Source organism: Canis lupus, chromosome 35, assembly GCF_048164855.1.
Source record: "Canis lupus baileyi chromosome 35, mCanLup2.hap1, whole genome shotgun sequence".
Taxonomy (NCBI): domain Eukaryota; kingdom Metazoa; phylum Chordata; class Mammalia; order Carnivora; family Canidae; genus Canis; species Canis lupus.
In genome coordinates, this window is record NC_132872.1 from 18124254 (window position 1) to 18136993 (window position 12740).

Below are 12740 nucleotides of genomic sequence, written 5' to 3' on the forward strand. Positions count from 1 at the left end.
CATAGATACAGAGAACAGATTGGTGTTTGCCAGAGGTGGGGGGTGAAGGGCCAAAGGTACAAATTTCCGATTCTAAGATAAACAAGATCCGAGACAGAATGTACAGCATGATGATTCCAGTTACCAATACTGTGTCTTTTGTTTATTTATCTAGCGACTTATTTATTTAAAGACTTTATGTAAAGAGAGACAAAGTGTGCGTGAGCAGAGGGAGGGGCAGAGGGAGAGCCTGCATTTCAAGCAGACTCCTCACTGAGCAGGTTGCCCGACGTGGGGCTTGATCCCAGGACCCTGAGATCATGACCTGAGCCAACATCAAGGATCGTCTGCCTAACCGACTGAGCCACCCAGGGGCCCCTGTGTCGTATATTTAAAAATTACTGTAGGACTAGATCTTAAAAGTTTTTATCACACACACATACACAAAAAAAAAGTTCTTATCACAAGAAAACAAAGTTAGTGACTGTGGATGGTGATGGCTGTTAAGCGAACTTCCCGTGGTGATCATTCTTGCAACGCACACATACGTCAAATAGCTACGCCACACACTTACAATGAGTGCCTTGTTGTATATCTATTCTACGTCAATAGAAATTCTGCAGATTTTAAAGAAGAAGGTGAGAAATGAGACATTAAGGCATGACTGGACTATGAACAAAATTTCACTTGGCCCTGACCCGACTCCGCTGGCACAGTTTCCCCCAGGAAGACCGTTTCCGCACTAGCACCCCTAACCCCCACAGCTCTCTCCTCCCCTTAGCTCCCCCGCCAGGAGCTGGCAGTGAGAGGTTTCTTCAGGGGTCCACACCAGAGTCCTTCTTCCCACAACACAGTCAACCTGCACCTTGTACAGACTGGAAACGTAGAGAAGCTGCGTTAGCAAGAACCCGGCTCTGAAGCTGTCTCTCACCGATCCATCAAAACTGACAGTGGAGTCTCAGGCGTGCTGTTTCTCTTCCCAACATCCTCTGAAGCCATTCGGGGTTAAATGGTTTTGCTGACTCCTCATTAAGATAACTGTGGTGACTTCCACAAGAATGCATGCCAAAATATTGTCATGAGGAAAAAGTCTCTGTTTTTGAGGACAGCTGCTCCTTCTTCCCTTCCAAAAAAGTTGCCAAGAGCGTGGGGTTCTCTCCAGGCCACTGAGCACTGGCCCAGGGACCCTCTGCAGGGTCTGCCCCCATGTACTCATCCCTCCTCCTGCCACTGCCCAGCGGAGCAGGAGGCCTTTGGCTTGGGGGGAGCATCCCAGATAGCAGGAAGGCCTCTGAAGGTCAGCCCTCAAACCAGGCATTGGAGAACATGTCTTCTTCCTTTTTCTCTTTTCCCAGGATCAAGAAAGGATAAGGGCATATATATATTTTTTTCTAAACAGCAGACATACAACATAAGAGAAAATCATGTGCTGGTTGTTTTTTTCCTGCTAAGCCTCCTGCTGGGTTCCCCAGCCAACTTTCTGCAGCTCATAAAATAAACACAATTCCCATTTATCCCCCCAGCTCCAAATCCATCATTACTTGGCTCTGGACAAACGGGCAGGTGGTGCTGCACAACAGGAATTGGATGAGCTCTTTTCTCCTTCCTGGACGGAAGAAGGAGGATTAACACAAAATCTTTTCTATTAGTGAGAGGCAGGGCGGATAACTGGGAGGGTCATGCGAATTTCATCCTGGAGAAAAGCATGGGGGGTGATATTAGAAGAGTTCTTGCTGTCTCTGAAAAGGCAAGCCTGGAATCTTCCACGTCAGCCATCTCATGCCTGGTCCAGATTGGCTTCATCAGACGGAGATGTGCAAACATGTGGTGGGGAGGTGGAGGAGTGGGGGACGGGGGGGGGGTAACAACGTGGGTGGGCAGAAAGCAGGCCTCTCATCAGAGATATGGAGCTCTGCTAGAAAGTACTGGTTTCTTTCTAAATATTGAAAATTCCGGGGAACTTCAATCAAGCAGCCTTGGGACAGGGAAAACATACAACAAATGCCCATTTTCTGTAAAGTTAATAGAAATTCAGTGCCCTCCCTTACTCAGGCTTCCATGAGCAGGGAGGCTTTCTGGGAGTTGTAGAATGTTCTAGGGGAGCAAGTGAGGCCAGGTTATAATTAGAAAGTATTTCCGGATAAGCACAAGCCAACCTCAAAGCTGCTGAAGCTGCCAGGTCTTTGTGAGTGGAGAGGTGGCAATTAAGTGGCAGTGCCCGAGGAATGGTCACCTCTTTAGCATCTGCTAGCCCCGAGGCATGGCCCAAAGCTGGAAGAGGAACCTGGGGTGCTGAGGGCCGCTCTGCAACCCATGTCAAGTGTGAGGCTTCCTGGGGGAGTGTGAGTGCTGCAAGGTTAGTGTCTCCTCCCCAGCAAGCTTCAGAACTTTCTATCGGATATCACTGGCTGTTCCAGGGCCTCATCTAGCCGGGAACATGCAGTGTAGCTGATCCAGTGAGTACCTACTGGATGACAGTCCACACCTGTAGGGACGCCATCAACAGCCCTGGACTCGGAATGCCAAAATCCAGCCTGACCTTTCCTAAAAGTCCCTATTCCCAAGATTTCCTGGGGGAAAGATGGAATGGCCCAGGCCAGGAGGATCCTTCTAAATAGGGAATGGATTTCCTTAGAGGAAGCCACATATAAAACTCTTAAGTCAGAATTTGTGAAGGGTCTGGATTTTTTTTTCTTACTCGTGAGCTAACGAGGCAGGCTGCCACTGTTTTATTTGTATGTACCACGATATTTACTTTTATTTATATTCACAGACAAATATATATAAAGTTAGCAGACACACACACAGAGGTTATGAGATCTCGGGGTCAAAGGCAAAGTCCATGTATTACTCTCAGCAAATGTGGCATGTTGGAGAAATAGCCCCAAGGGCTATGTGGTGAGGGTCAAATGCTGCCCCACCACTGGGGCGCAGTATCAGAGAAGACGCCCACAACTGAAAACTATGGTCTTGTATAGGGCTGCTGGTGACCTGCAAATCTTCCCCCCCAGAGAGAGAAAAACCTTAACTATAATCTGGAATTTAAGCTAATTTTTGGGTAGTGGAAAGGAGGTATTTGTCTTTCCTAACTCAAAACACCTCCAGGGAGCTTTAGTATCCTGAAATGTCTCCTAGTACAAACATCCTTAATTTGGCTGCAAATGTCTTTGCTCTGAGACCTGGAGAGTTCAGAAATGTGAGATATTTGTGGAGAATTGTCTCTCCACAAAAACATGCAGCCAAGTCACTTGACGTCTCTCTGCTTGAGTTTATACAAAGGTGAACTAAAAATACTGAAATCTTCTCCACATGTTCTTAGCTGATTAAATGAGATGATCCATACTAAACCCTTGGCACAGTGCCTGACACAGAGCAGATACTCAATAAATGTTAGCAATATTATTATAAATAATAGCCAGACTATAAAAGGGCACATATTACAGACACCAGCTTCCCTTACCAGTGACAACCATTACTCACATTGTCCGATGTATTACTCCAGGAATGTAAAACAGATACCCAGTATTTATGAGTTTTCAAAAACAATAGGAGCAAATTATGCATTTCTGATTTTCCTCATTTGCAAATATGACAGAGACCTTGGCCTAATAGCATGTGTAGCTCTAACCCATTGTTTTAATGGCTTCATTATCTAATAGTTCCATGACTTATTTACCAGTTTCATAAGTTTTTGACCAGCTCCCCCAAACTGTTGATAATTCTCTCCAGTTGTTTGCCATTACAGTGAAAGTCTTTTTGTTGAGTAAGCGCAGTTAGCAGAAATACTTATCCTCCCCTTGACAGAAGGCAGTCTTAACTTAGTCATCAAAACTGCAAGCTTTTTGGGTGCCTGGCCTCCTCAGGGCCTCCTACATTGCCCTATAGTGATGGACTAGAGATGCAAATGACCTGGGGTTAGCTGGTCTCTCCCTTGACTCTCTCAAGCCCCTGTAGGCTTCGTAGTCTTGGGGATCCACACAGCCTGAATTTACATTGGGGAATACATCAGGTAACTGGCCACCACTGTTCAAAGTGATTGAAGAAGAAGATTGATACAAGCAAACTTCGTCTAATATTTCGCAAAGTGGACAGTGTCCGTTTGGAGAATGGGGTAGGAGGCAGGAGGTTTTTATAGAATAAAGGAAAAGGAACACGGAAGCCCAGAGATGGCTTGGTATGTGGGGACCAGCTGTCTGGATCTTCCAGACACATAAAAGTTGCCTACATTTTGGGTTGCTGACATGGCACCCCTAGGCAGGAGTTGCTCCTTTTTGGGCCAAGAAATTTCTTTCAACACTGTTGTTGAAAAACAACGTGGAACTACACACTCAGAGATGGCTGCAGCTGGGCAGAAGCAGGGGGAACGTGCTCCTTTATCTTTCCAGATGGGGAAAATGATTCACAACTGTCAGAAATCTGATAAAAATGTTAGAAGTGCATGCAATCAGTTATATAAATGATAAGACATAAATCATGGTTCTATTTTGTCTGTGGCAACTAAAAAAAAAAAAAAAAGGCCACGTTTTCATCAATGTGGAAAATACGAGTTTCTGTAATTCCTAAGCGAAGGTTCCCACTCCCTCCCTCTCCTGCAAATATCAACTCACCTCGTCCTCATGAATGGAAGTGGAAGGTGGATGGAGGAGGCTGGAGGTAGGAAGGAAGGACCAGATGCAAGAGGTGGGAACATCTCAGTGAGAGATCCCCCCCCACCAACCCCCCCACCCCCATGTCCCAATTTTGCCCAGAGCTGCTCCTGCGGGGGGCTCTACTGCAGGAACCGTTCAGAAAGGAGGCCGAAGGGGAGAATTCCTCCGTGAAGCTTCCCAGGAGTCGGCGTTTCTGAAAAGCTGATTGTGTTTCTTCCCCGAGGCCAAGGTGCAGCAGCGCCCCATCCCATCCGCACAAACGCTGAGACAATATACCCGCTTCACAGAAGTTTCTGGAATCCAGGCTTCTTTTCCAAGACAACCCGCTGGAAATATGCAGCTGCCCCCCTGGAAGATTCGATCACCGTGGCCCCGTGTTTTACAGTCAATTGGGGAAGCAGAGGCAGGAGTGAAGACCACGGTCTTGGCACCTGTCTTCTGAGAACAGGGCCGGCCGCAGGAGGGACCGAGGGGAGCCTGCAGAGCTGGGCCACATCTGCCCCCAAAGAGAAGTTCATCAGTCCACTGTATTTTTCCAGAATCAGCCATTTTTCAATCAGATTCTTCCTGCTTCCATTTCTGCACGCTCAGTCAGGTTGGCTGAACAGAAAGTCGAGCCTCATCGTCTGGAAACGCCAGACGTGGTTTGTTTTTTTTTTGTTTGTTTGTTTGTTTTTTCCTTTTTCTCTAAAATCCTGGAGAGCCTGTCACCGAACAAGGCCAAGCTTCCATCTAGAAGGTTCCGCCCCAGCGGGTGTGCCAGGTGCTGCCCCTGGGCTGCCAGGGGTCTCGGGCTGCACGGGGGAGGCCGGAGCCCCGACCCCGACCCCGGCTCCCTGCAGCCAGCCGCGTGGAGGGGTGCTTGGGGGCTGAGAGACGGCTTCCAGCAACTTCCTCACTCGGCACGTGTGTCGGTCTATTATCATCAGCATTTGTTAGTGAGCAAACCTCACCAGCAGGAAGGCACTGTCCGGGGGATCCCGGGTGGCTCGGCGGTTTAGGGCCTGCCTTGGGCCCGGGGCGTGATCCCGGGGTCCCGGGGTCGAGTCCCGCGTCGGGCTCCCTGCGTGGGGCCTGCTTCTCCCTCTGCCAGAGCCTCTCTCTCTGGGTCTCTCACGAATAAATAAAAATATATAAAAAAACTAAAAAAAAAGAAAGGCACTGTCTTCGCTGCTCCACATGGTGCGTCCGCGGCCCAGCTTGCCAAGTCTGCTAGAGACCCAGGGTCTCTGGCCTCAACCCCCCCGCAACAGATTCTGCCTTTGGGCAGGATCCGGCGCTCCCACCACGGTCAGGTCTTAGAGACCCTGCAGTCTGGCGAGGGGACGCTTCCTGCCTCACCAAAGGGCCACCGCCCCCCCTTCTTTATTCACAAGAACAGTCTCTGCTGATACTCAACACGTGTCCTGCAGCCCAAGGCTACACTCGTAGGCACATCAAACGCGTGGGCACATCAAACGTGGATTTTCTTTTCTTTTTTTTTAAGATTATTTATTTATTTATTCATGAGAGACACAGAGAGAGAGAGAGAGAGAGAGAGAGACAGAGAGGGGCAGAGACATAGGCAGAGGGAGAAGCAGGCCCCATGCAGGGAGCCCGATGTGGGACTTGATCCCAAGTCTCCAGGATCACGCCCTGGGCTGAAGGCAGCTGGGCCAGCTGGGCTGCCCAAACATGGATTTTCTGGAAGGGAGCAAGAGGATGGGATAGTTAATGTTGAATTTTATCATCATCACTTTCTTCTTTCTTTCTTTTTTTTAAGGTTGTTTTAAGGTTCTTTTTTTTTAAGGTTGTTTCTTTGTTTGAAGATTTATTTATTTATTCATAAGAGACACACAGAGAGACACAGAGAGAGAGAGAGGCAGAGACACAGGCAGAGGGAGAAGCAGGCTCCATGCAGGGATCCCGATGTGGGACTCGATCCCGGGTCTCCAGGATCAGCCCTGGGCTGAAAGCGGGGCTAGACTGCTGAGCCACAGGGCTGCCCCCTTTCTTCTTTCTAAAAAGAGTGGAATGCTATTTTTAAAAAGCCCGCCCCTCCAATCTGGTGGTGGGTAAGGCTGTGTGTGGCTTTTCATAGGCCTTTCTGCCAAAACGTTACTTTAAAGGAAAAAAGACTTCCCACAGATACTCCAGAGGAATTTGCTCCCTCCCCCTCTTGCTCCGGGGTGTCAGGCCCTGCACTGAAGGAGCTCAACCATGCACCAGCCTGCGCCCCCACTTTGGTGACCGTTACAGGCCCTGCCTGCTAAGTGCATGTCTCTCGGCTGCACATGCAGGACCCCAGGCCGTCTGCAACGGTGGCTTTGAACACGAGCCACCATGCCTTCACCAGGACCCGCTGAATCAGAGGCAGGGCAGCTGCTGCTCCTAAAGCCCGGTTTCCTGGTCAGAGGCCCCGGGTCACCATCTGGCACCATGGGGACCCTGTTTAGAAACCACAGCGCCACCTCGGTTGTGAGCTTCGGCCCTGGATGTTAACACAAAGAGACCTCACGTTTATTTTGGTAATAATTTCCTATTTTCCAATTTTTTTGTGGGCCCCAAATCATCCACTGGGTAAAAGTTCCAGCAGGAGCCGCCTTCACGGCGCTCGGCATCCTTGACCAAGAGCTGTCGAGGTGCGTGGCTGCTGCACCGCATGGCTCTGAGACCCCTGGGATCCCGGGAGGGGCTGGCCCTGGGCTCTGGACTTAGGAAGAGGTAGCTGGTCCTCTTTGGTCCTTTGCAAATAACAGAAACCCAGCTCAAACCCGCTCAGGTGAGCTCAGCCACTGGGAAGAGGGATGGGTGGCTCATAGGCAGAAGACAGGCTTGCACAACCAGGGCGTTAATGACTCTAAAGGGAAGTCCCAATGCTTCTAGAATTTCTCCTTTGCTCAGCACGCATGTTCACACACGCCTGCTGGCCTCTTCTACGCCACTAGAGACAATGGCTGCCGGTAGTTCTTTGCCTCATTTTTTTCTGTACTGTGTCCCTAAGGAGCCAGCAAACTACTAGCTGTTTTTGCACTCCTTCAACTCCACACATGGCAAGATAAAAACGGCTTTAAATTTTTAAAGGGTTGTAAAACAGCAAACAAACAAAGAATGCTATGAGATGGGACCCAATGTGGACTGCAAAGCCTAAAATATTTACTATGTGGCCCTTTACAGAAAAAAATGTTCTGATTCCTGCCAAGAAAGAGACAGGATCTCACCCCCTCCACCCCCAATTCCAACAGAAATGTCCCTGGGAGATGTGTGCATCCTTGAGGTGGTCAAGGTAGCAAGGGAGGTTGGGGGGACTGTGACCAGGCTTGAGTCATATGACCCCTGGGCACCTGGGGGCAGGACAGGAGTTCTCCCGAGAAAAAGCAGGCCACAGTTCCCAGAAGAAGAGTGAAAAAAATGGGCAAGCAAAACAACAGATACCCTGTAGGAAACAGATGGCATTCTTTAAAGAGGGCTATTTCCGAAGGCACGGACGGTGGTGAGGGATGGAGAAGGCTGGGACTAGCCACAGGAAACAGGGCCCTGAGGGGGAGGGAAGGAACCAGAAACTAAATCTACGGCAGTGGCCACTGTGACATTGGTCACAGGGCTTAGGGAGCGGGGAGGACACAAACTGCCACCTGACCTGACCTGACAGGGAGGAAGCTCACACTCTCCTGCCCTCCAGCTTCTCACCAGTGCCTCCCATTGGCCAAACCTCAGCCAGGACCAGAGGCCATGTCCAAGAACTCAGGCTCCTGGGCACAGAGCATGGTGCAGAGGAGTGGCTCGGAAGGAACGAATGGAGCAAATCCAGACACAAGGTGTACACAGAGAGCAAGTTCATTTCTGACTTCCTGGGGCTGGCCTCACGAGCTTCCTACTTGTGCGGTCACAGAGACCTGAGCATGCAGGGACCCACACTCGGTCCCACGCTCTGCTGTCCCTGCCTGGAAATTCTTCATAATGTTCGAACAAGGCCCCTGAACTTTCTTTTTTCCCTTGGCTCCATCAATTGCATGGCCTTGACTCTATTCTCAGGACTGCCTGATCTCCACAAGTCACTTTATCTCTCCTGACTTTCAGTTTCCTGATCTATAAAATGATCTTAACAACATTTTCCTCTCAGGGTTGAAGAGTGAATGAGGTTTTGTATGTAAAGGCCCTGCTTGAGAGAATGAACCATCAACAAAGACAATTTCTCTCCTTCCCCAAAAGTCCTCTTTTTCCTGTTTTCCTCAGAGATGGACTTTGGCAGCTTGGGGCAGGCGAGTGAGGAAAGAGTGTGTTCTAAAATGCAAGAAACATTGATTTTATATCCTGTCACTTTGCTGAATTCCTGTATGAGTTCTAGCAATTTGGGGGTGGAGTCTTTTGTATTTCTGTACACTAACAATGAGAAGAAAGAGAAATTAAGGAGTCAATCCCATTTACAATTGTACCCTAAATCATAAGTACCTAGGAATAAACCTAACCAAAGAGGCAAAGGATCTTACTCAGAAAACTATAGAACACTCATGAAAGAAATTTAAGAAGACACAAAGAAATGGAAAATCATTCCATGCTCATGGATTGGAAGAACAAATATTGCTAAAATATCTATGCTACCTAGAGCAATCTGTACATTCAATATAATCCCTATCAAAATACCATCAACTTATTTCACAGAGTTGGGACAAATAAACCTAATATTTGTATGGAATCAGAAAAGATCCCGAATAGCCAAAGGAATGTTGAAAAAGAAAACCAAACCTGGGGGAATCACAATTCCAGACTTCAAGCTCTATTACAAAGCTGTGGTCATCAAGACAGTGTGTACTGGAGATCCCTGGGTGGCTCAGCAGTTTAGCGCCTGCCTTTGGCCCAAGGCACGATCCTGCAGTCCCGGGATCGAGTCCCGCGTCGGGCTCCTGGCATGGAGCCTGCTTCTCCCTCCTCCTGTGTCTCTGCCTCTCTCTCTCTCTCCCTCTCTCTATGTCTATCATAAATAAATAAATAAATCTTTAAAAAAAAAAAAAAAAGACAGTGTGTACTGGCACAAAAACAGATGCATAGATCAATGGAACAGAGTAGAGAAGCCAGAAGTGGACCCTCAACTCTGGTCAACTCATCTTCGACAAAGCAGGAAAGACTATCCAATGGAAAAAAGACAGTCTCTTCAACAAATGGTGTTAGGAAAATTGGACAGCCAATGCAGAATGAAACTGGACCATTTCCTCACATGCTACACAAAAATAGACTCAAAATGGATGAAAGACCTAAATGTGAGATGGGAATCCATCAAAATCCTAGAGGAGAACACAGGTGGCAATTTCTTCGACCTCAGCCCCAGCAACTTCTTACTAGACACATCCCGAAAGACAAGAAAAACAAATGAACTATTGGGATTTCATCAAGACACAAAGTTTCTGCACAGCAGAGGAAACAGTTGACAAAACCGAAAGACAACTGATAGAATGAGAGAAGATATTTGCAAATGACATATCAGATAAAGGGCTAGTATCCAACATCTATAAAGAACTTATCAACCTCAACACCCAAAGAACAAATAATCCAATCAAGAAATGGGCAGAAGACATGAACAGACATTTCTCCAAAGAAGACATACAAATGGCCAACAGACGCATGAAAAACTGTTCAATATAACTTGGCATCAGGGAAATGCAAATCAAAACCCCAATGAGATACCACTTTATATCAGTCAGAATAGCTAAAATGATCAAGTCAGGAAATGACGGATGATGATGAGGATACAGAGAGAGGGGAACCCTCTTGCACTGTTGGTGGGAACGCAAACTGGTGCAGCCACTCTGGAAAACCGTGTGGAAGTTCCTCAAAAAGTTGAAAATAGAGCTATCCTATAACCCTGCAATTGCCCTTCTGGGTATTTACCCGAAAGATACAAATGTAGTGATCTGAAGAGGCACCTGCACCCCAATATTTATAGCAGCAAAGTCCACGATAGCCAAACTGTGGAAGAGCCTGGATGTCCATTGACAGATGAATGGATAAAGAAGATGTGGTGCATATTTACAATGAAATATTACTCAGCCATCAAAAAATGAAATCTTGCCATTTGCAATTACGTGGATGGAACTAGAGGGTACTATTCTAAGCGAAATAAGTCAATCAGAGAAAGACGATTATCATATGATCTCACCTATATGTGGAATTTAAGAAACAAAACAGAGGATCATGGGGGAAGGGAGGAAAATATAAAACAAGACGAAATCAGAGATGGAGACAAACCATAAGAGACTCTAAACTATAGGAAACAAACTGAAAGTTGCTGGAGGGAACTAGGGTGAGGAGATGGGGTCACTGGGTGATGGACTTTAAGGAGGGCCTATGATGTAATAAGCACTGGGTGTTATATGCAACTGATGAATCATTGACCTTTACCTCTGAAACCAATAATGCGGTATACGTCAATCAAATTTAAGTAAAAAATAAGAAAAAAAAGAGATGGGAAACATGAAGATTCTAAAAATAAATAAATCAAATTAAATTCAATGCAAGAAACAAGTCTGGATGACCCAGCTAGAAAAAATACTGGCCTTAGGCCAGGAGCTGATTAGAAGGGAAGGAGTGAAAGAGGAAGGGAAAGAGAGCTAATTTGTTGTTTTGGCCACGAGTCATTCAGAGATTGTTAAAAAAAAAAAAAAAAAAAAAAACAACAAACCTTAAAAACCCCCTAGTTCCCTTGTTTGATTTATGAGGAAACTGAGGGCTGTAAGTATCAAAAGAGACTTGGCCAAGGTCACAGACCCAGTGCACAAATGAGCTGGACCCCAACTCAGGACATGTAGGGCCTGGTTCAGTGAGCCCTAGATTCACTCCTGTTAAATTAATTAAACAAAAATAAATAAATAAATAAATAAATAATCAAATAATTAAATAATTAAACAAGGAGACTGTTAGACTGTGAGAGTCTAATGCCACGGTGGCCTGCATAAGAAACCAAAATTCCAAGCCTGGAAGTGCCTCTAGATTACAAAATCAAAATGCTAAGGACAACCAATCACCAACAGGCAACTAGGCTTTAGGCTGCAGCCAATCACTAATTTCCCTTTAATTGCTTCCGCACATTGTGTATACAAATCTCTCCCCTGGCTCTCCTTGGCTGAGAGCGCCTGACCCCTTCGGGGTTGACACCTCCCCATTCAAATAAACGTTCAAATAAAATCGTAAAATGTTTAATGTGGCTCAATTTATCTTTAAACACAACTTACTCACACTTGCACCGGACACCGAACATGGTCTAACTTGAACAGAAGGCTTGGGAATTATTTTGTAATCCAAATAGTCCTTTCACTTTGCCTTTTCCCCTTCCTCCCCCCACCCCACCTTTCAAAATCCCTTCCCTCTTTCTTCCTCTGAACTTCCAATTCAGAGAAACTCAGGTTGTTTTTTTTTTTTTTTTTCCTTAGGGACATGGAACAGCATCCTGGGTGCCACAGGTCACCAAGTGAAGAGCCTCAGGACTGATGCAGAATGCCCTGAACACACCACAGCGCTTAATGGATTCTGGATGAAAATTCCATTTTCTGCTCATAATGACTGGGTTTTAAAATATTCAATGTTTTGTGAGTCTCATTAAGGTGAAATAATTCTGTTCTATCTTGAGTCATAGATTTTCTACCTGTTTCTATTCCTAAAGGCTTTTTGCATTCTCGGCAGAGTAGTCTCTCTCTCTCTCTCTCTCTCTCTCTCTCTCTCTCTTTTTAAATGCAGAATTGTCTTATATCCCACAGAAAGCTTTAATCTGGTGAGGCCAGTCTGTTTCTCCTGGCAACATCGACGATACTAGATGAACAGGGGTCAGCTGGGAAGTTGGAAGAGAAGCCTTGGTAACCTGTCAAACAATGCTGGGAATTCTCTGAAGAATGTTTAGCAAAGATACTACAGTTTGAAGTGAATAGGAAGGGTTTTGTTCGCAGGCTCTGCCTTGCTGGTGGATTCAAAGAGTGTTCAGCCCCAGAAAAGAACATCAATGTCTTACTTGGAAATTAAACACACACACAAAAGGCCTCTTTGCTGCCCGTGTTGAGTTTGGCTTAACTGTAGAAAAGTTCATCACGCCTGAAAATATGGATCTTTGCCTTTGATCCAGAGCAAGTGCTATAGAGGAGCAAAGAT